Source organism: Natator depressus, chromosome 1, assembly GCF_965152275.1.
Source record: "Natator depressus isolate rNatDep1 chromosome 1, rNatDep2.hap1, whole genome shotgun sequence".
NCBI classification, from domain to species: Eukaryota; Metazoa; Chordata; order Testudines; family Cheloniidae; genus Natator; species Natator depressus.
The window spans coordinates 35,884,999-35,908,258 of NC_134234.1; positions in this window are offsets into that span (position 1 = coordinate 35,884,999).

Sequence of the window (23,260 nt, forward strand, 5' to 3'; positions counted from 1 at the left end):
TGCGGCTCCTGTACAGTTAAAGTGTGGTTCATGGAGCCCCCCATCACCCCCTCCCATTTTTCACCTACCAGACTGGGGTGGGGGGAGCTCAGGACTTCTACCCTGCAGTGGGGTGGTGGGGTTAGGGGCTTCTTCCCAAGGGGGAGGGGGTCTAGGGCCTTCAGCCTCAGCTTCAGCCCCGCTCTTCCTGAAGTCCTGAGCACCGGTAGGATCCTTCCACGGAGCTGAAGCCCTGAGACTCACCACCCTGCCTCAGGCAGAAGCTCCGAGCAGGTATGTCTGGCTCCCAAACTTCTGAAGATTATCGTATGCAACTCGGAGAATCAGTAAGTTTGGCCACCCTGGATATATTGACTGCTTCACAACTTCTGAGTGCCCTTGAGAGAGTTAAACATAAACCAGAAGCTTCACACATTTTGGGTGGAGTTCTGGGAGAGAGGTTATTTAAGTGCCAGGGAGTCTGTAGAGTCAGCGCTGCACCCAGAGGGGCTAGGGAGCTGGAGTGGGAAGTTCAACTCTCTGAAGGGGGGACTAGATAGAAGATCTGTGCCCTGAGAGCGTGCCTAAGGACCCCACATTGGGCTGGACTCTGCTCAGACTCCTCATATGCCAAATAAGATACAATCTGTGCCCAAGGTTTATGTCATACACCCAATGTTTATACAGCCTCGCTCTGGCATGGATTTTTGGATGTTGAAGAAATGCAATGCTTTTCCTGTGGTCATGACAGTTGGGATGGAGGCTCTTCTCATGGTCATGGCAAGGTTTCTCTGCTGCACGGATTCCCATGTGCCAATTCAGAGATGATTTCTGACTGAAGCTTTGACCACATTCACTATGTACAGGAGGTTTCTTTCCCTGATGGTGAAGCTTTTTTCACAAACAGAACATGTATGGGATGTCCCCCCTCATGGATTCTTATTGATTCTGCAATCAGTGCTAAGGCCTATGAGCCGTCTGTAGCTCTTCCCACAGGAGCGACGTAGTCCTGCTCTTCTGTATACACTCACGGCAGAGCACCAGATGATGTATGTTTGATCTCCTTCCTGTGCAGATATTCTGAGCATCTGTTTCTTCAGGGTTATGGAATCCTCTGTCATGGTGGGCAGATTTCCCCTGTCTCTTCCTGACAGGATTTCTCTGTGGCTTATCTGACCTGCATTTACTCTTACAGGCTCTTCCACTCTGAGAAATGTTCAATGTGGATTTTTCTGGTGATATCTCATGTGGTTGTAATTTCTCAGGGATTTCCTTGACAAACCCCCTCCCCACTTCTCATTCATGATTAGAGCTGGGTGAAGTTTTTCTGATGAACCACGGGTAGGACACTCCCCTAGGCTGTGAGAGAGCTAATGAACTTTAGGCAAGACCCAGGCATAAAGGCCTTTTGTGATTTTAACTCCTTTTGATGCTCACTTTGTGCCTTTGGGCAAATCGACAATAAGCCTCTTTAGAAGGAGCTGTTCTGAGTCACTTTAATCAGTCACTGGTCAGAGGCTCCTAGAGAGAAGTGCCTTGCAGGTACCAGTTAGATTTAGGCCTGTTGCATTAAGCAAGGAAGTTGCCCCCATGTGATCCATCCAGGAGTGGTAAAACTGCAGGGCTCCTCCCAGAGACAAATGAAGGCAGCAAAACTGTACCATGTCTCTCTAAACCTAGGCAAGCCAAGTAACTGGGTAAAATGCTACAGCCTGTGTTATACAGGAGGTCAAACTAGATGATCCAGTAGTCCCTTCTAGCTCTAATCTCTGTGAACACCCCCATCCCATAGCTGCTTTGTTCTCACCCTCTCTTCACCTGGAGATTTGGTTTCCCTCTCCTCACCCAGGCCGCTCCTCTCTGCCCAACATCCGTTTGCCAGCTGACACAGCGCTTTTCCAAGTATCAGAATGGGAAGCCAAACTGATAACTGACACACTCAGCCTCACCCAGATAAAGGAAAACAAGGCTGCTGAGAAAGGGAAGCAGTATGTTGATGTTTTTCTGTGTGTGGATGCAGGGACCATTTACACTTTTATCTTCAGTAATATTATACCTGTATGATTTGCTATTGCAGCAGGTAAAGTCTGTAAACAGCTCATCTAGTAACTCACCTACTGCCAAAACATAGTTGGAGGTGCTGATCTCCAAAGTGGTAACCATAGGCCCATAAAGTTACCTTCCTTATGCAGCATTTTGAAGTGACATTTTTCATAGGCAATTCTTCTCATTGGAAACTCAGTCCATAAGTCAAAGAAGGGAGGCTTTGGTTCTACCTACTGGAGTGTAAAGCATTTATCTGCTGTCACCTGCATGGTATGAATGATTTTTTGTTCTCTCTTTCCCTATTTCCAAACAGAGGCAGAGAGATGATTCGATTCCTTGGAGATAAATATTCCCAGGAACTCAGGAATAACTAGTAAGCAGAAATGTTTGATCTTTGCACAGGGTTATTGCATCTCCCATTTTAAACCATAAACACTTCGTTTTAAAGTGCATTAAAACGTGCAGCGAAGGGAAATAAATGCCCGTTTAAAGCCCTGCATCAGTCTTCTTTATTTAATGATGATGTTATACAGGAGGTCAGACTAGATGATCCAATAGTCCCTTCTAGCTCTAATCTCTGTGAACGCCCCCATCCCATACCTGCTTTGTTCTCACCCTCTCTCCACCTGATGATTTGGTTTCCCTCTCCTCACCCAGGCCGCTCCTCCTCTGTTTGCCAACTGACACAGAGCTTTTTCAAGTATCAGAATGGGACGCATGAATGTGCAGAGGAGGGCTCTTGCACAATCGGGTTGTGGCTTTCCTCCATTCACCCCCACACTGGTTCCCCTCCCACGGAGGAGAGGGTTGGATGTTTTTAAGGATCTATTCCCTAGAGGTACAGAATGCTTCCTGTGAGGTGCTGAGAGCCCTCAGCTCCGTTTGACTTCAGCACTTTGCAGAATCTGGCACTAAAACATGTTAAAGTTTCACTTCAGAAGGAAGAGGCAATTCCCCCAACACCTTCACACTCCAAGGGGATTGTACCTGGCAAGTTCCTAAGACTGGAGTCAAATCATTTCATAGGAAGGGGGACAGAGGAAGTGGGGTGGAGATGGGCAATGCACAAGAGAGAAGCATGCTCCCCACTTCTCTGGGACCTTGGTAGGAATTTCCATGACCAATAACCATTCTTTTACCACCTGGGATCACAATGCTTGTTTTCCAGGATAAATCTTGCAGACTCTGGCAGGTCTTGGAAAATACCATCCCTTCATCCCCCATCCCAAAACTGCTCTGACCTATCAAAAAGACTAACCCCCAACCCCTGTCCCAATCTGACCTTTCCTAACCCAGCAAACAAAATATCCGAAGAAGAGAGAATGCTACTACAAGTTGGCCTAAGTTTGAAGTGGTGCTACTCCAGCAAAGGAAGCTAAATAAAGAGATCTGAGGAAAGGTGTTGCTTCCATGGCTAAATGCAAGTGGGGACTAACACAATGCTCATCCGTGTTGGTCAGCTGGCATCTCCGTATCTAGAGACAACTCAGCCTCTGCAAAGTCTGTTTTCTGTTAACCATATCCCAAGATCCTTACTCAGGACTCAGGTGTGTTTTTAAAGTAAAGCCCTGAACTGGGGAGCTATGAAGCCTTACCATTCCCAAGGGACGTTTCTCTCCAGGCAGTGTCAGGAATAAATCAATGGAGGCACAGCTTATCCATCTGATAAATTGACACAAGCAAAAGTGCTTTAATTTAAAACTACTTTTTTATTAGATCTCAAGCACACACACACACACAGTTGCAATAGGTTTATGCAACTTTAGCACCCTCGTGGCCAAGATGGAGTCTGCTCTGCAGGCAGCTCTGGCCAAGAGAAGGCACGCGCAGGAATGCAGCAGGAAAAAATCCCTTCCACCCCAGGAGCATCGGTTCCAACCCGCCCCCAGAGTGAACATACACACACCGGAAAAGTACAATGGCTATAAGGAAGGGAAATATTTATTTACAAAGGCATGAGAGGAGAAAAACAACAAGGGGAAATATAGGGGGAGCAGTAAAACAGGGTTGCATCCAAACCAAGGCCCCACAGGCCCAGTGGTAGCAGACTCTGAAAGGGCAGACACCGAGCAATGTGTCTGCACACAGAGTCCTGAGCAAAGTTCCAATCTGGCAGTGAGTCTTGGGTACTCTTGGTCGTCTTCAGCGCCAGTGAACTTTCCCCAACAAACCCCTCCGGTGCCCTCTTCTGTTGCTCTCTGCAAAGCCACACAGAGTGACCACCTCCCCACTTAATTAGCTACAGCCTCCCTCCTTATTCCCAATGCAGAGTCACAAGCCCCAGTACTTACAGCCCCATGCAGCTCTGGGCAGCAGTGATACTGGGTCCAGCTCCGGCCTGTCCTCGGGCAATTCCTGCGTGGCACAGTGCTCCTCCTGGCTCCTGTCCTGGGCAGTCTCCGATTGGCCGCGCTGTCCTTCCCAGTCTTCAGGCAGGTTCTTGGCTGTTTCACTTTGTGAGTGCCTGCTTGTTGCAGCCCTTCTCTCTGGATTTCTAGTGCCACACCCTTGAGTTTCCCTCCTTTCTTTCACTGCCCCCCCCTTGTGAAAAAATTTTAAAGGGGTCATGCTCTCTAAACCCCAAACGGGTTACAGATCTTCCCAAACATTTGTAGTTACCCAAAAAGTCTGAAATGGTTCTGAGGGATCAGCAGCCAGGCTTCAGGGGGGCCCCGCCTTCTGTCTAGCTGCTGGGGAACTTTGCCGTCAGATCCTTGCCCAAAGAAAGCTTCCTCGGACTGCTCCAAAGCAAATTCTTTCACCTAATCTTTTATAGCTAACTTCAAACAAAGCACATAACCTAGACTGACTCCTAGTGGGTCACTATAGTAACCCTTAAGGGGTCACCAATTCTCCTACTTTCAGCAAAAACTACTCAATATCTCTTATCATCAAAACATTTCTAGTCATAACAATGATAAAACTTACATATCAAAGGTGTCAGAGGTAGTCAAGACCAAGGACGGCCGTCCAAACACTCCTTCTGTTCTCACAATGCATTCACTTCTTGTCCCATTCTAAGAGCAATAACCGCAAACAGTTATTTGGCCTTGTTTCTCGGGGCCTAAGTTTTTCCTAGCTATGTGATTGGTTTTCAGCTGGCAGTGGCTGGACATACACAATGGCTGACTGCAGTACTGGGGTAACACACAGAGAATGTCAATTCTGGGGTAACACACTGTCTCAAATGTATAGCGAGTAATGTGACTATAGTCTTCACTGCAGGAGCACTCACTGGTGGATGATCCAATTGTAATCAGATGACACAGATTTGTATTAAATGCTGCCTGATGGTGCGGAAGAGTTTACAGCTTCTCCTCAAACCCAAGAATTCCAGTTAATTAATGCTGTGCCTCTCCAAAGCTACATCTGCTTACTCCCTACCCAGCAACCAATTATGCAACCCCCAGGCCCCATGTAAATTCCATGCCCCTCATCCCCATATTAATTAATTGTGTAGCCCCAGCCCTACATCAGTTCTGCCCCTCAGTGCATGTCTGCACTCCTAGGGGATTGTCAGTCCCCCAGTCTGGAGCAGCTGCAGTATGGCCAGCCCTCTTATCCCTGTTCCCAGGCCTGGGTGCTGTAGTATGATTAGGGAAGAGGGGCCAGACTGACCCCTTGCTCACAGGACAGCAAGGGGGAAAGGGAGCAGAGCCAACCTGAACTGCTTTTTCTGCTCCCTCCTGCCATCCTATGGAAATAGCATTGGGGTTTCCTCTACCCCACCCCAACCCAAAAGCTATTGAGTTCTTGAGGGGAGGAGAAGAGAGTTCTGCTTGCCTCCTGCAGCAGTCCTGATTGGCTTCTGTTCCCCAAGAGGCAGGGACATGGGAAAGGCAACTAATCAGAGCTTCTAAGCAGGGCTGGAAAGTGGGTGAAGAGTAGAGCCTCTGGAATCATCTCAGACTGGCTCTGGCCCTGAGTGCAGGGACTGCAATTATGGCTGGGCGTGTGCAGGCAATGCAATAGGTGGTAAAGCTCCTTGGGCCCTGTGCACCTCACAAGGGCCAGTGTTATGGGTTCCTATGCCCACCACTGGAGCGCCTCCTTGTGGCCTTGTCCAGGGATTAGCCAGTCTGATGCCCCCTTTTGCAGGTACTCACTCCATCTCTTGGTCTGTCTCAAGACTCAGCTGCTGCTGCTTCATGGTTTGGCCTTCCAGCCAGGTCACTGTGGTTTACCCCTTCTGGGGAAATCACATGCATCTAAGTCTCTCTGGACCCACTGTCCCAGCAGTCTTATCTTTCACTGTCCCTTAATGGTGCTACTTTTCCACAGTGGCTGGTGGGGGAACCCAGGGCCACCCTCTACACTTGGTTCCAGCCCAGGGAGTCTACAACAAGCACTCAAGATCTGCACAGTCCTATCCCTTACTGCTGTGCCCCTGGACTACTTCCTACCTTGCCTTCTCTCATCCTGAGAGTGACTGCTACCTCAGTTTCTGCAGCTGCCTTCTACTCTCAGTTACTTGGGCTTTATACAGGCCTTTCTTTTCCTGTCTAGCTGAGCACCATCTCTAATTAGTCCTTGCTCCCTGGCTGCTCCTCCAGGTGCAGTCTAGGTGGTTAATTGGCCCACCTGGCCTCCTTAACCCCTTCAGGCCTTGGGGGGGCTTGACCCTGATTACAGCCAGGCACAGTGTGGCCAAATCTCCAAATTTTTTCACAAGCCTCACGATATGTAAACTGTTCTGCAGACTCCAGCTGCCGGAATCATAAATCTGCCTGACAATCTCAACCTTAACTCTAGCCTTTGTGGTTGCAAAGACAGCTTTAAAATGTGAGGAGACTGCACCTAAAGGCTTAAAAGCTAGAAGGCAAATGAAAAATCCCCAACATTTATTATTTAAAAAAACTACCCCTCATTATTTTTTAAGCCTTTCTTATGATTATTGAACATTTGGGTTGGCAATCTGGCCCTCTGCTTTTACTCAGCTCTCGCTAAGCCACAGAAGTCCAGCTCTTCAGTTTAGGCAAGTCCATGGCATGATTCTGTTTATACCAACAGAAGTTTTGGCCCACTCCTTTCAAAAGTTGTCAGGGGAAATCTTTAATCTCTGTTACTCCTGTCTGAGTGCAATAGCTGAGACTGGCCTTTATACACAAAGGTGAATCAACCATTTTTCTGGAGGTAGCTGAATTTTTCCTAGGTGACAAGACTGGAGGAAATGAGAATATGGTAGGAATATGAGACCACCACCACGAGCCTTCTCTTCCTTTTTATTCTGCTGGGTGATGGAGATCATAGAAGGGATGGAAGGGACCTTGAGAAGTCATCTAGTCCTGCTCCCAGTGCTGAGGCAGGACCATATATTCTTAGCCCATTGTTGACAGGAGTTTTTCCAACCTGTTCTTAAAAATCTCCAATGATGAAGATTCCACAAGCTGCCTTGGAAGGCTATTCCAGAGTTTAACTACCTTTAAAGTTAGAAAGATTTTCCTAATCTGTAAATCTCCCTTGCTGCACATTAAGTCCATTACTTCTTGTCCTACCTTCAGTGGACATGGAAAACACGATCACTATCCTCTTTATAACAAACCTGAACATATTTGAAGAATATTGTCCGCATCCCCTCAGTCTTCTTTTCTCAAGACTAAACATACCCAGTGTTTTTAACTCTTCCCTCAGAGGCAGGTTTTCTAAACCTTTTATCATTTTTGTTGCTCTCCAATGGACTCTCTCTAATTTGTTCACATTTTTCTAAAAGTGTGGTGCCCAGAACTGGACACAGTACTCCAGTTGAGGCCTCACCAGTGACAAGTAGAGTGAGACAATTACCTCCCATGTCTTACATCTGACACTCCTGTTAACACACCCCTGAATGATATTAGCCTTTTCCACAACTCCATCACACTGTTGACTCATATTCAATTTGTGATCCACTGTAAACACTCCTCCCCCCTCCGATCCTTTACAGCAGTATCACCACCTAACCAGTTACTCCCCATTTTGTAGTTATGGACTTGATTTTTCTGTCCTTTTCTTTACTGAATTTCATCTTGTTGATTTCAGACCAATTCTCTAATTTGTCAAGGTCACTCTTTATTTATTTAAAGAAAAATAATGACACACTGAAAATGAAAAATACACAACTCACTCCTTTACCCTGGAGATAAAAATGAGCTCTGCCTTCCCTTCCTGGAAGGTCCTGACTCCCCATTTCAAAGAAATCAGTCCTTCTCCCTAGCAATTACCTGGAAAATAACATAGTGAAATTTTTCTTCCAGCATTTACAATTCTCTATTACTCTGTAATATCTGCAGTATGTGCTCAGATTTGCACATCATCAAAAGTGTGAGAGAAAGTAGCTCATCTATCAAGATGTCATACATTTGTCTGTGTTTCAGGCATCCAGATCTCATCTTCTCTAATGAGGCCATGATCCTACAAAATCTCATGCATGTGCTTAACTTTAAGTATGTGCACTATGCCATTGTGACTGCACCAATGCTTAAAATTAAGCATGTGCATAAGTGCTTGCAGGCTCAAAAACTAAATTATTAAATTTCTGATGTGAAATCTTGTTGCCCTATGTATGGACTGTAATGGTTGCTCACCAGATTCTTGGTCTAGGATTAAAATGTTAATATTTAGCTTGGTTCCCTGAATCCAATGTATTAAAACAAAATTGATTCCACATTAGGATCTTTCATGTATATATGAAACTAGATCACAATAGTGAACAGATCTCTTATATAAACTTTTTGCCAGTTACTGCCATGCTCCATATTAACGTCACAAAACACTGTAACACTAATTTCATTCAGGTTGCATGCATTACACTAGAGTTGGAGCAAAAATTTGATCCTCAGATCCAAAACCCTTCCCATTTGAAGTACAGAAGGGGAGTTCAGATCTGAATTTCTAGGTCCAAATCTACCTCTAGTGTTTTGGTTCTGAGTCAGATTTAAGATTGGAAAAATCCTGTTTACTAGCTCAACTGTAGCTGAAGTTTTCTCATGAGATTTCATGATGGTGGAAATTGCAATAGAATAGCTGATTGCTGGCAATATTTCCACCATTTGATTCTGAAATTGCATGAAAACAACTCATAGGTGCTACTGGCTGCAAACCCAAAACTTAGCCTATACTCAACCCACATCAAAACTCTACCCATTTCTTCAGAACACAGTTATATTCCTTAGTTTCCTCCTTTATTCCCTCATTAAATAACCTCATTTGCTTCCTAGTCCTTCTGGTCCTGCAGTTCTCTGTTTTTATAGAGACAGGTTTGGGGAAATGCACATAGTCCTAATGTAAGCAGGGTCTACATGAGGTCTCCCCTGACATCTAGTGATGAGCTGGGGAAGAAGACTTCATGAACTGGCCTTGTTTGCATAGACATGCCCACTCTGCCTAGGTGTGCAGCATGATGGGGCTGCTTTCCCTTATGATCACTTTTGGCTGGTGTTGGATCACAAGTCACCTTTTTATTGGGGGGGGGGCAGGAGTAATAAAGGGTTGTTATCCTTGTTGAGTGAATCAATGGCAGCAGAACTGTGGTTAGCATACCTTGATTGAGGGATTCACCCTCACCTAAACTGCACTTGCTAGGCAGGGGATAGGAGTGACAAAGTTGGGGAAGGGGGTGGGGTTATGATGAAGGAGATAGGTGCTTGTACTGAATGGTGTGGGTATTGTGTAAGGGTCCTAGACACCATTTGGTCTTTCCCCTCTCCACTGTGTAATAACAGAGCTGATTAAGGCTCAATTGAGCATTTTTTGTTGCACATCAATAGAGCTGAAATCACTGATGATCAAGTATAAGTATTAGACCTGATTTTGGACAATGTCTCTGATGAAAGGGACTACCCAGCCTGCACTAGCGGCTTCCCCAATAACAGCTGAAATCACTGAGAGCTGTGTTAAGTGGGGAGGCTTCAAGACATCCCAGAAGGTCCAGAGTGGTGAGTGAAGTAAGCACCTGGATAACAGAGCGAGTAAGGTGCCTTTCTTCCTCCCACCCAGGGTGGGAGGTGAGCTCATGCAGATTCATCTCTGAACTCTGGGTCATTGATGACCACGGGGCGTGGTGGAAGGAGAAGGAAGGGGCATGTTAAAGGAATTTTGGTCGTTGGTTTTAACAACCTGAAGCAAAAGGACACTGCTTGTGGTTTTATACTTAGGAATCCTGCTTGCAGTGTTTTCCCAAATTAATGCTAGGTTTTTTGCCTCCTTTTTATTAAAAGTTTCTCTTCCACACTCAGACTCTATGCTTGTGAGAGGGGAAGTATTGCCTATTAGAGTTGCCCAGAGAATGGTGTGTAATTTTCCCAGGTTACTGGGTGGGGGCTCAAGTTGGTTCTGTGTTGTATTTTTGAAAAGGAACCCCTAGATATTGAGCCTGGCCCTTACAGCGGCTGACTCCATCTGGCAGAAGGATTACACTAGATACACAGCTTCATGTGTCCATGTTGCCCCCACATGGGCACGTAAAAAGCTGTAGCCGGGATATAGGGCTGAGATATAGAATAAGGATTATGTTTTTCCTTTTTAAGGAGAGAGCATGAGGCGCTTCACATGGAGTAAGGGTATGTCTACACTACGGAATAAGGTCGAATTTATAGAAGTCGGTTTTTTAGAAATCGGTTTTATATATTCGAGTGTGTGTGTCCCCACAGAAGTGCATTAAGTGCATTAACTCGGCGGAGTGCTTCCACAGTACCGAGGCTAGAGTCGACTTCTGGAGCGTTGCACTGTGGGTAGCTATCCCACAGTTCCCGCAGTCTCCGCTGCCCATTGGAATTCTGGGTTGAGATCCCAATGCCTGATGGGGCTGAAACATTGTCGCGGGTGGTTCTGGGTACATATCGTCAGTCCCCCCCTTCCCTCCCTCCCTCCGTGAAAGCAAGGGCAGACAATTGTTTCGCGCCTTTTTTCCTGAGTTACCTGTGCGGACGCCATACCACCGCAAGCATGGAGCCCGCTCAGGTAACCGTCACCGTATGTCTCCTGGGTGCTGGCAGACGCGGCACGGCATTGCTACACAGTAGCAGCAACCCATTGCCTTGTGGCAGCAGACGGTACAATACGACTGGTAGCCGTCCTCGTCATGTCCGAGGTACTCCTGGTCGCCTGTGTGAGGTCGATCAGGAGCGCCTGGGCAGACATGGGCGCAGGGACTAAATTTTTAGTGACTTGACCAGGTCATTTTTTTTAGTCCGGCAGTCAGTCCTATTGAACCGTCTTATGGTGAGCAGACAGGCAATATGTCTTTCTGCACCGTCTGCTGCCAGCCAAAGATGTAAAAGATAGATGGAGTGGATCAAAACAAGAAATAGACCAGATTTGTTTGTACTCATTTGCCTCCTCCCCTGTCTAGGGGAATCATTCCTCTAGGTCACACTGCAGTCACTCACAGAGAAGGTGCAGCGAGGTAGATCTAGCCATGTATCAATCAGAGGCCAGGCTAACCTCCTTGTTCCAATAAGAACAATAACTTAGGTGCACCATTTCTTATTGGAACCCTCCGTGAAGTCCTGCCTGAACTACTCCTTGATGTAAAGCCACCCCCTTTGTGGATTTTAGCCTCCTGAAGCCAACCCTGTAAGCCGTGTCGTCAGTCGCCCCTCCCTCCGTCAGAGCAACGGCAGACAATCATTCCGCGCCTTTTTTCTGTGCGGACGCCATACCAAGGCAAGCATGGAGTCCGCTCAGCTCACTTTGGCAATTAGGAGCACATTAAACACCACACGCATTATCCAGCAGTATATGCAGCACCAGAACCTGGCAAAGCGCTACCGGGCGAGGAGGCGACGTCAGCGCGGTCACGTGAGTGATCAGGACATGGACACAGATTTCTCTGAAAGCATGGGCCCTGCCAATGCATGCATAATGGTGCTAATGGGGCAGGTTCATGCTGTGAACGCCGATTCTGGGCTCGGGAAACAAGCACAGACTGGTGGGACCGCATAGTGTTGCAGGTCTGGGACGATTCCCAGTGGCTGCGAAACTTTCGCATGCGTAAGGGCACTTTCATGGAACTTTGTGACTTGCTTTCCCCTGCCCTGAAGCGCATGAATATCAAGATGAGAGCAGCCCTCACAGTTGAGAAACGAGTGGCGATAGCCCTGTGGAAGCTTGCAATGCCAGACAGCTACCGGTCAGTTGGGAATCAATTTGGAGTGGGCAAATCTACTGTGGGGGCTGCTGTGATGCAAGTAGCCCACGCAATCAAAGATCTGCTGATATCAAGGGTAGTGACCTTGGGAAATGTGCAGGTCATAGTGGATGGCTTTGCTGCAATGGGATTCCCTAACTGTGGTGGGGCCATAGACGGAACCCATATCCCTATCTTGGCACCGGAGCACCAAGCCGGCGAGTACATAAACCGCAAGGGGTACTTTTCAATAGTGCTGCAAGCTCTGGTGGATCACAAGGGACGTTTCACCAACATCAACGTGGGATGGCCGGGAAAGGTACATGACGCTCGCATCTTCAGGAACTCTGGTCTGTTTCAAAAGCTTCAAGAAGGGACTTTATTCCGAGACCAGAAAATAACTGTTGGTGATGTTGAAATGCCTATATGTATCCTTGGGGACCCAGCCTACCCCTTAATGCCATGGCTCATGAAGCCGTACACAGGCAGCCTGGACAGCAGTCAGGAGCTGTTCAACTACAGGCTGAGCAAGTGCAGAATGGTGGTAGAATGTGCATTTGGACGTTTAAAGGCGCGCTGGCGCAGTTTACTGACTCGGTTAGACCTCAGCGAAACCAATATTCCCACTGTTATTACTGCTTGCTGTGTGCTCCACAATATCTGTGAGAGTAAGGGGGAGACGTTTATGGCGGGGTGGGAGGTTGAGGCAAATCGCCTGGCTGCTGGTTATGTGCAGCCAGACACCAGGGCGGTTAGAAGAGCACAGGAGGGTGCAGTACGCATCAGAGAGGCTTTGAAAACCAGTTTCATGACTGGCCAGGCTACGGTGTGAAAGTTCTGTTTGTTTCTCCTTGATGAAACCCCCCGCCCCTTGGTTCACTCTACTTCCTTGTAAGCTAACCACCCTCCCCTCCTCCCTTTGATCACCTCTTGCAGAGGCAATAAAGTCATTGTTGCTTCACATTCATGCATTCTTTATTCATTCATCACACAAATAGGGGGATGACTACCAAGGTAGCCCAGGAGGGGTGGTGGAGGAGGGAAGGAAAATGCCACACAGCACTTTAAAAGTTTACAACTTTAAAATTTATTGAATGACAGCCTTCTTTTTTGGGGGCAATCCTCTGTGGTGGAGTGGCTGGTTGGCCGGTGGCCACCCCACCGCGTTCTTGGGCGTCTGGGTGTGGAGGCTATGGAACTTGGGGAGGAGGGCGGTTGGTTACACAGGGGCTGTAGTGGCAGTCTGTGCTCCAGCTGCCTTTGCTGCAGCTCAACCATACACTGGAGCATACTGGTTTGGTCCTCCAGCAGCCTCAGCATTGAATCCTGCCTCTTCTCATCACGCTGTCGCCACATTCGAGCTTCAGCCCTCTCTTCAGCCCGCCACTTACTCTCTTCAGCCCGCCACTCACTCTCTTCAGCCCGCCACCTCTCCTCCTGGTCATTTTGTGCTTTCCTGCAGTCTGACATTATTTGCCTCCACGCATTCGTCTGTGCTCTGTCAGTGTGGGAGGACAGCATGAGCTCGGAGAACATTTCATCTCGAGTGCGTTTTTTTTTCTTTCTAATCTTCACTAGCCTCTGGGAAGGAGAAGATCCTGTGATCATTGAAACACATGCAGCTGGTGGAGAAAAGAAAAGGGACAGCGGTATTTAAAAAGACACATTTTATAAAACACTGGCTACACTCTTTCAGGGTAAACCTTGCTGTTAACATTACATACATAGCACATGTGCTTTCGTTACAAGGTCGCATTTTGCCTCCCCCCACCGCGTGGCTACCCCCTCAACCCTCCCCCCTCCCTGTGGCTAACAGCGGGGAACATTTCTGTTCAGCCGCAGGCAAACAGCCCAGCAGGAATGGGCTCCTCTGAGTGTCCCCTGAAGAAAAGCACCCTATTTCAACCAGGTGACCATGGATTATATCTCACTCTCCTGAGGATAACACATGAACGGATGTTGCTTGAACGCCAGCAAACATACACTGCAATGCTTTGTTGTACAATGATTCCCGAGTACGTGTTACTGGCCTGGAGTGGTATAGTGTCCTACCATGAAGGACGCAATAAGTCTGCCCTCCCCAGAAACCTTTTGCAAAGGCTTTGGGAGTATATCCAGGAGAGCCGCGAATGCCAGGGCAGAGTAATCCTTTCACATGCTTGCTTTTAAACCATGTATAGTATTTTAAAAGGTACACTCACCGGAGGTCCCTTCTCTGCCTGCTGGGTCCAGGAGGCAGCCTTGGGTGGGTTCAGGGGGTACTGGCTCCAGGTCCAGGGTGAGAAACAGTTCCTGGCTGTCGGGAAAACCGGTTTCTCCGCTTGCTTGCTGTGAGCTATCTACAACCTCCTCCTCATCATCATCTTCTTCGTCCCCCAAACCTGCTTCCGTATTGCCTCCATCTCCATTGAAGGAGTCAAACAACACGGCTGGGGTAGTGGTGGCTGAACCCCCTAAAATGGCATGCAGCTCATCATAGAAGCGGCATGTTTGGGGCTCTGACCCGGAGCGGCCGTTCGCCTCTCTGGTTTTCTGGTAGGCTTGCCTCAGCTCCTTCAGTTTCACGCGGCACTGCTTCGGGTCCCTGTTATGGCCTCTGTCCTTCATGCCCTGGGAGATCTTGACAAAGGTTTTGGCATTTCGAAAACTGGAACGGAGTTCTGATAGCACGGATTCCTCTCCCCATACAGCGATCAGATCCCGTACCTCCCGTTCGGTCCATGCTGGAGCTCTTTTGCGATTCTGAGACTCCATCATGGTCACCTCTGCTGATGAGCTCTGCATGGTCACCTGCAGCTTGCCACGCTGGCCAAACAGGAAATGAGATTCAAAAGTTCGCGGTTCTTTTCCTGTCTACCTGGCCAGTGCATCTGAGTTGAGAGTGCTGTCCAGAGCGGTCAAAATGGAGCACTCTGGGATAGCTCCCGGAGGCCAATACCGTCGAATTGTGTCCACAGTACCCCAAATTCGACCCGGCAAGGCCGATTTAAGCGCTAATCCGCTTGTCAGGGGTGGAGTAAGGAAATCGATTTTAAGAGCCCTTTAAGTCGAAATAAAGGGCTTCATCGTGTGGACGGGTGCAGGTTTACATCGATTTAATGCTGCTAAATTCGACCTAAAGTCCTAGTGTAGACCAGGGCTAAGAGAGGTAAGAAATGGAGAGGGAAAGGAGAAAACTTGTGCCCCAAAGCAATTTTCACATCTCTAAAAATATGTAAGACTAGCACTCTCATGAATACCACATTAGTATTTGTTCAGGACCTCTGGAGATAGAACTTTATCTACCTCTTCTTGATCTCAATTTACTAGAGCTCTTCATTCCCGCACCTCTGCTCTGGCGCTCACTCTCTCAGATAACCCTTGTCACACCACCTCCCTCTCCCTCTTCAAATCTCATTAAAAAAACTATTTAGTTGTGCTTCAGCCTAGTTACCCTGATCTGTTTCCATGATCTCTAACTATATTGTTTCTGCCTCATTCTGTGCTGAATGCATGAAAAGCGGTCTATAGGAACAGGCTGCATTGTTAATGTCACGAAAGACTCCGACTCATAATTAACCAATTCATGAAATGAATGTTAATTAATCCATCTATATATAGTGAAGAACAAGCAGAAAGTTTCACAGGGAAAACAGCATCCTCCAACACAATGGAAACAAAGTACTTTCACATCAGGCATGATTTAGACCACTGTACCCCACAATGCTATTTATTCCTGTGATCTCCTCATTGTTCCCAGACCCCAGCCGGCTTTTAATCTATTGTTCCTTATATCTCAATAGCCTTCTATTTTTTTTTCTTTTCTGAATATGGTTATTTTCTTTCTGTTACCACTTTCAGAGTTTATTAAAATATTTTTATTACCTGTCTGTATCCATACTAGTTCAGAGTGAAGGTAGCTTCCTATTACAAATTTTATTATGACACCCTCCCTTATATAGCTGAACTGAGCTGCCTAAAATTTCACATGCAGGGCCTTAGCTAGGGTAGAATTAAAATTGTTCTGTAAAATGTAGGAGAAATCCAGCAAGGTATTTTGGAAATATGGAGATTCAAAACTGAGGTAGACTTTACTTTGTATTTTCCTAATGTTGGACTTGTCATACCTCTAAAAGAGCTTAGACAGGACACTCTAAATTTGTTCCAGTCTGTTGGTTTTGTTGCTGAGTCATGCTTTGGATTGGCACTTGGGCAAAGAGGTGGGATTACTTAGCTACTGACAGGTTTCCAAAATCTTAGTATTTGTCCCATGCATTGTATAGGAATTATGCATGAAGGATATGTTGCAGAGGGAGTTCCTGAGATGTGCATAATCCTGATGCATGGCTTGATAAGTTTGCATCCACTTTTCCACAAAGAAGGTGATGATGATCTTCCTCCTACTCCCCACCAAAACACCTCCTAGCCTAGAGAATAAATGAGCAAAGGGCTGTCCTACGATGACAAAGACTATTTCCTAGCCTAGAGAAATGAGCAAAGGGTGTCCTGAGTTTAATTCAGCCTCTGTCACTGAATGGACTTAATAATACATTCCAAATGCTATTTACTTACAACCCCCCAATACTCTCATGAAAGAGACAAAAATTCTCAGTTTACAGGTGGGATAACTGCAGATCATAGAGGTTAAAGCCACCATTTTCAAAAGCAGCCACTTGTGTTGGATCATATTAAAGTAGTTCTGTATTGCAATCACAATACAGAGTTTGATTCCCCATAGTTTAAATTCCAGGGTATTACTAATTAAGAGGTCTCTTGGTCTTTGGTACTGTTTCTCTCCCTCTATGTGTGAAACTTGCAAGCTGCTAATTGTGTTAGTACATTCTAAGACAGAGTCTGTTCTCAAAGCAATTCTTTGTAACAACAACTACTCACACAGAGAGAGACTCAAAGCAATACTCTGTAACAACAGAAACAGCACCCAGAGACTCCCCGCCCTTTTGTTGTATTCATCTCGCTTTGTTAACAATTGTGATTAAAATAGAGATAGAGGATGTATGTGGATGGATGGTTGGTGTGGATAATAACTGAATGATCAGGGAGGTGCCAACCTAAGAATGCAGTGTCCATCAGCTGAAGAAGGCGTCAAGTGGAAATAACCAGAGGACCCCGGAGGGCAGACTGGAATCCACCTAACAGCCGCAAGAATGGGAGAACCAAAGAACAAGATAACATCTGGCAGCACGGAGCCGTCAGGAATGTGCCATCTGCTGATTGATTCAGTAACAGCATGATGAAGCAATTCCCATAGACTGGCATAGGAAGAAATTCCTATAAAAATGGACTCTAGAAAGTGAGAACTTTGGGGTCTGATTCTGCAAACCAACTTCCAGGAGCATCAGATGTGCATCTGACAAGGCCCTGCTCCCTCCTCATGTCCAGGCCACCTGGCCAGTGACTTGGCATGAGCAACTCTAAGGCTGGTAACTATGATAACAACCTTGCAGAACCTGTGTGTGTGTGTGTGTGTGTGTGTGTGTGTGTGTGTGTGTGTGTGTGTATGAATGAATGAATGTGTGAATAAATATGAAATTGAATGGAATGTTATAGCTATAACTAACTGCTTACTATGATTCTTTCTGTATTCACAATAAATGTGGCATTTTGCCTTTTCCCCTTTAATAAGATCCTGCTGGTTTTTATTTTATTAATATAACACCTGCTCTTAGGTCCCCTAGTTTGGCATGCCCAACTTGAGACTTGTGACTTTAAGTGGTGCAGCTTCCATTGCCTTTAATGGCTCAGCACCAATAAAGTTGGGAAATTTATAATCTGAATCACCCAAAGTTAATTAGGTCAAAATTTGCAAAAGTGCCCAAGTGACTTGTGCTAGGTGACCCAGCAATGCAGTGTCAGAAACTGAATCCTGCACTCCTTGCTACTAAAGCAGAGCCTAATGTGCTAGACCACCGTGTCTCATAGCAAAGTCATTTACTATTCCTGTGTCCCATTTTACTTATTTGTCATTTCTTCTTGGGTTTTTGTACAGGAGGTGGGCTATGGGGGGGCTAGAAAAGGGGACCAATTAGATAGGGGGCAATTATTATTTTATTAAACTGGAAGGAAGGAACTTTATTATCTACACATACAGTTTTTGTACTGTATCTTTTACATTTCTTTAAGTGTCTAGAACTCTAGGGAAGTGCTATAAGTATAAATAAATAAACAGTATTAAAGGGGTAATTAAACCTTCCTACCAATATGTGTCTGGACATCTTAGGCAAAGATTAGGGAGTTTGTTCTAGCTGGCAACCGTATGCTTGATTCAATGCCCATTGAGATAAATGGAAAGGGAACCACTGACTTCAAAGGCCTTTGGATCAGGCCCCAGTTTAGCTGTATGGGTGACACACATGGGCTTGTTATAGTGGTACCCCCATGCCAAAACCCCAGGTGATCAAAAATGCTTGTTTTAATACTTTTGAATGGAGTATAAGGAGAATACTGGGGTCAACTATTTTTGTTCAAATAAAGTGTGCTGGAAAAGGAGCAGAGATTTCTCCTCACAGATTTTCCCTTGAAAATAAAACGCAAGACAAGAATGAATTGAATTCATTTGGCCTTTGAATGTCCTGAATTCTCTCCTAGTGTTTTAGTTATTAATTTGTGGATGAATAAAATTTCCCTGCACCGTAAAACATTGGGGTGTGCTGCGATATATCTTGCAGCACAGCCAACTTCCTGTGCCCAGCATTAAAAAAAACTATGTTGTCTGGCCTCAGACCCGAGAAAGAAGCTGTGACTTATTGAGTCAGCTCTCATGGTACAGCAGTCACCATTAAAAAGACAATACTTAGCAGCAGTTTCCCCACATAGCAGGCACACAGGAGATATCACTTTTATTTTCCACTCTAAAATACAGGAGTGAACTGAACCATTTCAGGTACCACGGTGTGGCATCTGTTGGAAAATATGATTTTTTCTAGGTGGGCAGGGGAGGCGACCACCCTTTGATTCCTCTGGTAATGGAAACTTGAAGATGAAGTCTGAAAGAGTTAAAATCACAGGGAAGAAGGCTGCTACACTGCCAGAAACTCATTGTCTTTCAGCAAGGCACAACCTCTTTATTCCTGTTCTTTGCCCATTGGTAAGATGGAGAAATTTTGGCCTCTCAAGAGTATTGTGAAGATTAAGTTCATGTCTACTCTATGGTCACTGCAGAGGTTTAACTATGGCCCTGCAGCTATACTGCTTTAACACCAGAATATAGACTGACTCCATTGACTGAAGGGTTTTTTTTTCTGTGACTGTGGGAGTTCCACCGCCCTGAGCGATGGTAGCTGGGTCACTGCAAGCATTCATTCATTGACCTAGCTGCATCTACATTGGGGGTTAGGTTGGCATAGCTATAGTGCAGGGAAGTGAGGATTTTTGATTTCTCTGCAAGTCATGCCTACGTCAGCCTAAGTTTTAAGCATAGACCAGGCCTAAGGAAATAACGTCCAAAAGAGATTTGAGATCCTGCATAAAAGGCATCTGTGATGCTGTATGATTGAAATATGACCATTTATATAATTAATATTGCCACTGTTAGACAATTGCATACCATGTAAGGTGTCAATGGAAAAGTTATGATTCACTAAAGATGACTACCCTGTTTAAATCCATGTATCATCACTATATCTGAAACTATGAATATTTGCTATAGATCTGTATCCTAACCCACCAGTCTAATCTTATCTCAGGTGTGCAGCAGTGATATTACAGACTGCTGGCTTGTAAAGTCTCTGGTAACTTCCGAAAGATTGGAAGCCAATTGAAATTAACAGAAAGACTCTGAATGAATCAGTGGGCTTTGAATCAGTCTCTTTGTTCTCTGAGATACAGACTGGTTTCCTGTTTTCACATCCTGAGTGGAATATATGCCTAAATATAGCATGTTTACATGTTTGTTTCCTTCTACATGTTTTCCTTTTCTTCAAGCTGAGGACCCTCAATAAACTCCACTGGTACCCCCAAAATATTAGTTCTTGTAACCTGCATGAGATAGCGCTAAGAGAAAGAATGTCAGCACTTTCGTGTTTATTACCTCTTGTCTCCAAGCTGTGCCAATTTGTTTTCCTTTTCCGTACAAAGGGGCATCTGTAACCTAGAGCTGTCTAGATCTGACACTCAAACATTCAAAGAGATGAGACAGTCTAGCTGCAGAGTCAAATTAGACAGTGTTTGTGATTTGTCATTGTATTTATGATAATGGATTCTTAGACATCGTCACATACAGTCTTAAATGCTAGTGATTATAAGCAAGCATAATACAAGAATACAATGAAAGGGTGCTTACAGTACTTACTAACCATTGCTGGTTGCAATCTAATACAAAAACAAATAGGAAGCTATCAATCACCCTGCACAATATACTTGTATGTTGCACTCATTTCTGCTGTTTTTTGTTTATGTAGCTTGTTATCTAGGCTTTTGGGGGCAAGGCTGTGCTTTCCTATCATCATTGTCATCATTAATAAATAATAATAATGCATTATTTCTAGTGTGGTAGCAGATAGAGGCCTTAATCAGATGAACGCTCCATAGTGTTAGGCTCTGTATATGCATATAACAAAAATTTAATTTTAAATATACACAATTAATGGAGAAAAGTGCCTCATTACATTCATAATATGTGTTAGGATAGAAATAGGATGGCCTTGGCTACCTAGCTAGCCAGCCAGCCAGTCAGCTCTAATGAACCTCAATTCTACTTTTTAGTATAACCTTGGAAAATTTGTAATCAGTGCTACAATCTAAGACAACCTGTAGGCTGAAAACACTGATTGAGTGTTAGATGATTTGAGACGGTCAAATGCAGTAGCAGTCTTTATAAAGTAAAAGAAAAGCAAATCTTGGATCACATGGGTCAATTACTCTAACCTTAACCCCAGGTAACATGCTAGAGCAGATAATGAAGAAATTAATTTGAAGACATAGTGAGCTAAATAGCAGGCGGCATGTAGTAGACCATGGGACGCTAAAGTGATATCACTTTTTGACGAGATAACAACTTTGGTGGCCAATGGGAACATAGTGGGCACTCAGTTTAGACATCCACATAGATTTGCAGTTGTGTGTACAATTACCCATTTCATGTATGCAATTTATGCGTGATTCATTGCATATTTAGCCCATTATATTTAGACTTCATAAGGCATTTTAATAGGATTTATCTAGAGAGCTGGAATAATGTGGTTTTGGTAAGAAGAATAGCATGGGACATGTAGAATGGGTTATGGCTGCCTAGAGCTACTGTTTAGACAGACCACAGGGGGAGCCCGTATGTGGAAAATATAAACGCTCTAGGCTAACAGGAAATAAAGGCCATTCAGTCACTCATCCTAACCCTGGTGTCCCAAGTCTTTGAGCAGGATGGATCATGGAGAGAATCTGAGTATTGAACTTGGAAGAGCTGTTGCAAAGAGGTCACAAGAGTCAACTTTGGGGGTCAGTATTATTAAATGTCTTCATAAACTACCTATAGCAAAGAGGGGGCTGTCTATTGCTCAGACCTGATGATATGATGCGAGGAGAAATGCCTAACAATAAAGGAGATCAAATTAAAATAGAGGAGCTAGAAAAGTCAGAAAACTGGGATCCATTCCTAATTCCTCTCAGATTTCAGAGTGGTAGCCGTGTTAGTCTGTATCAGCAAAAACAACGAGGAGTCCTTGCGGCACCTTAGAGACTAACAAATTTATTTGGGCCTAAGCTTTTGTGGGCTAAAACCCACTTCATCAGATGCATGGAATGGAAAATACAGTAGGGAGGTATAAATACACAGCATGTGAAAAGATGGGAGTTGCCTTACCAAGTGGGGGGTCAGTGCTAACGAGCCAATTCAATAAAGTGGAAGTGGGCTATTCTCAACAGTTGACAAGAAGGAGTGGGAATCACTTTTATAGTGCTAATGAGGCCAATGTAACCAAGGTGGCCCATTTCAAACAGTTGACAAGAAAGTGTGAGTATCAACAGGGAGAAATTAGTTTCACATGCATCCGATGAAGTGGGTATTCACCCACGAAAGCTTATGCTCCAATACGTCTGTTAGTCTATAAGGTGCCACAGGACTCTTTGCCGCTTTTACAGATCCAGACTAACATGGCTACCCTTCTGATACTTAGTTTTTGTAGTGACCCATCCACTCCCAGTCTTTATTCAGGCCTAATTTGATGGTGTCCAGTTTGCAAATTAATTCCAGTTCTGTCCAGAGAGATTGAAGTGTTCTCCTACTGGTTTTTGAATGGTATAAGCCATCAACTACAGCCCCCAATTAAAACCTCTCCAGTGCATCATCAAGGATCTACAACTTATCCTGAAGGACGACCCATCACTCTCACAGATCTTGGGAGACAGGCCAGTCCTTGCTTACAGACAGTCCCCCAACCTGAAGCAAATACTCACCAGCAACTACACACGACAAAACCACTAACCCAGGAACCACACGACAAAAACACTAACCCAGGAACCAAACCCTGCAACAAAACCCGGTGCCAACTCTGTCCGCATATCTATTCAAGGGACACCATCATAGGACCTAACCACATCAGCCACACCATCAGGGACTTGTTCACCTGCACATCTGCCAATGTGATATATGCCATCATGTGCCAGCAATGCCCCTCTGCTATGTACAAACCAGACAGTCTCTACGCAAAAGAATAAATGAACACAAATCAAACATCAAGAATTATAACATTCAAAAACCAGTAGGAGAACACTTCAATCTCTCTGAACACTCAATCACAGACTTAAAAGTGGCCATTCTTCAACAAAAGAACTTCAAAAACAGACTTCAGTGAGAAACTGCAGAACTGGAATTAATTTGCAAACTGGACACCATCAGATTGGGCCTGAATAAAGACTGGGAGTGGATGGGTCGCTACAAAAACTAATTTCCCCCTGCTTATACTCACGCCTTCTTGTCAACTGTTTGAAATGGGCCACCTTGATTACATTGGCCTCATTAGCACTACAAAAGTGATTTCCACCCCTTCTTGTCAACTGTTGAGGATAGCCCACTTCCACCTTAATTGAATTGGCTCATTAGCACTGACTTGGTAAAGCATCTCCCATCTTTTCATATGCTGTGTATTTATACCTCCCTACTGTATTTTCCACTCCATGTATCTGATAAAGTGGGTTTTAGCC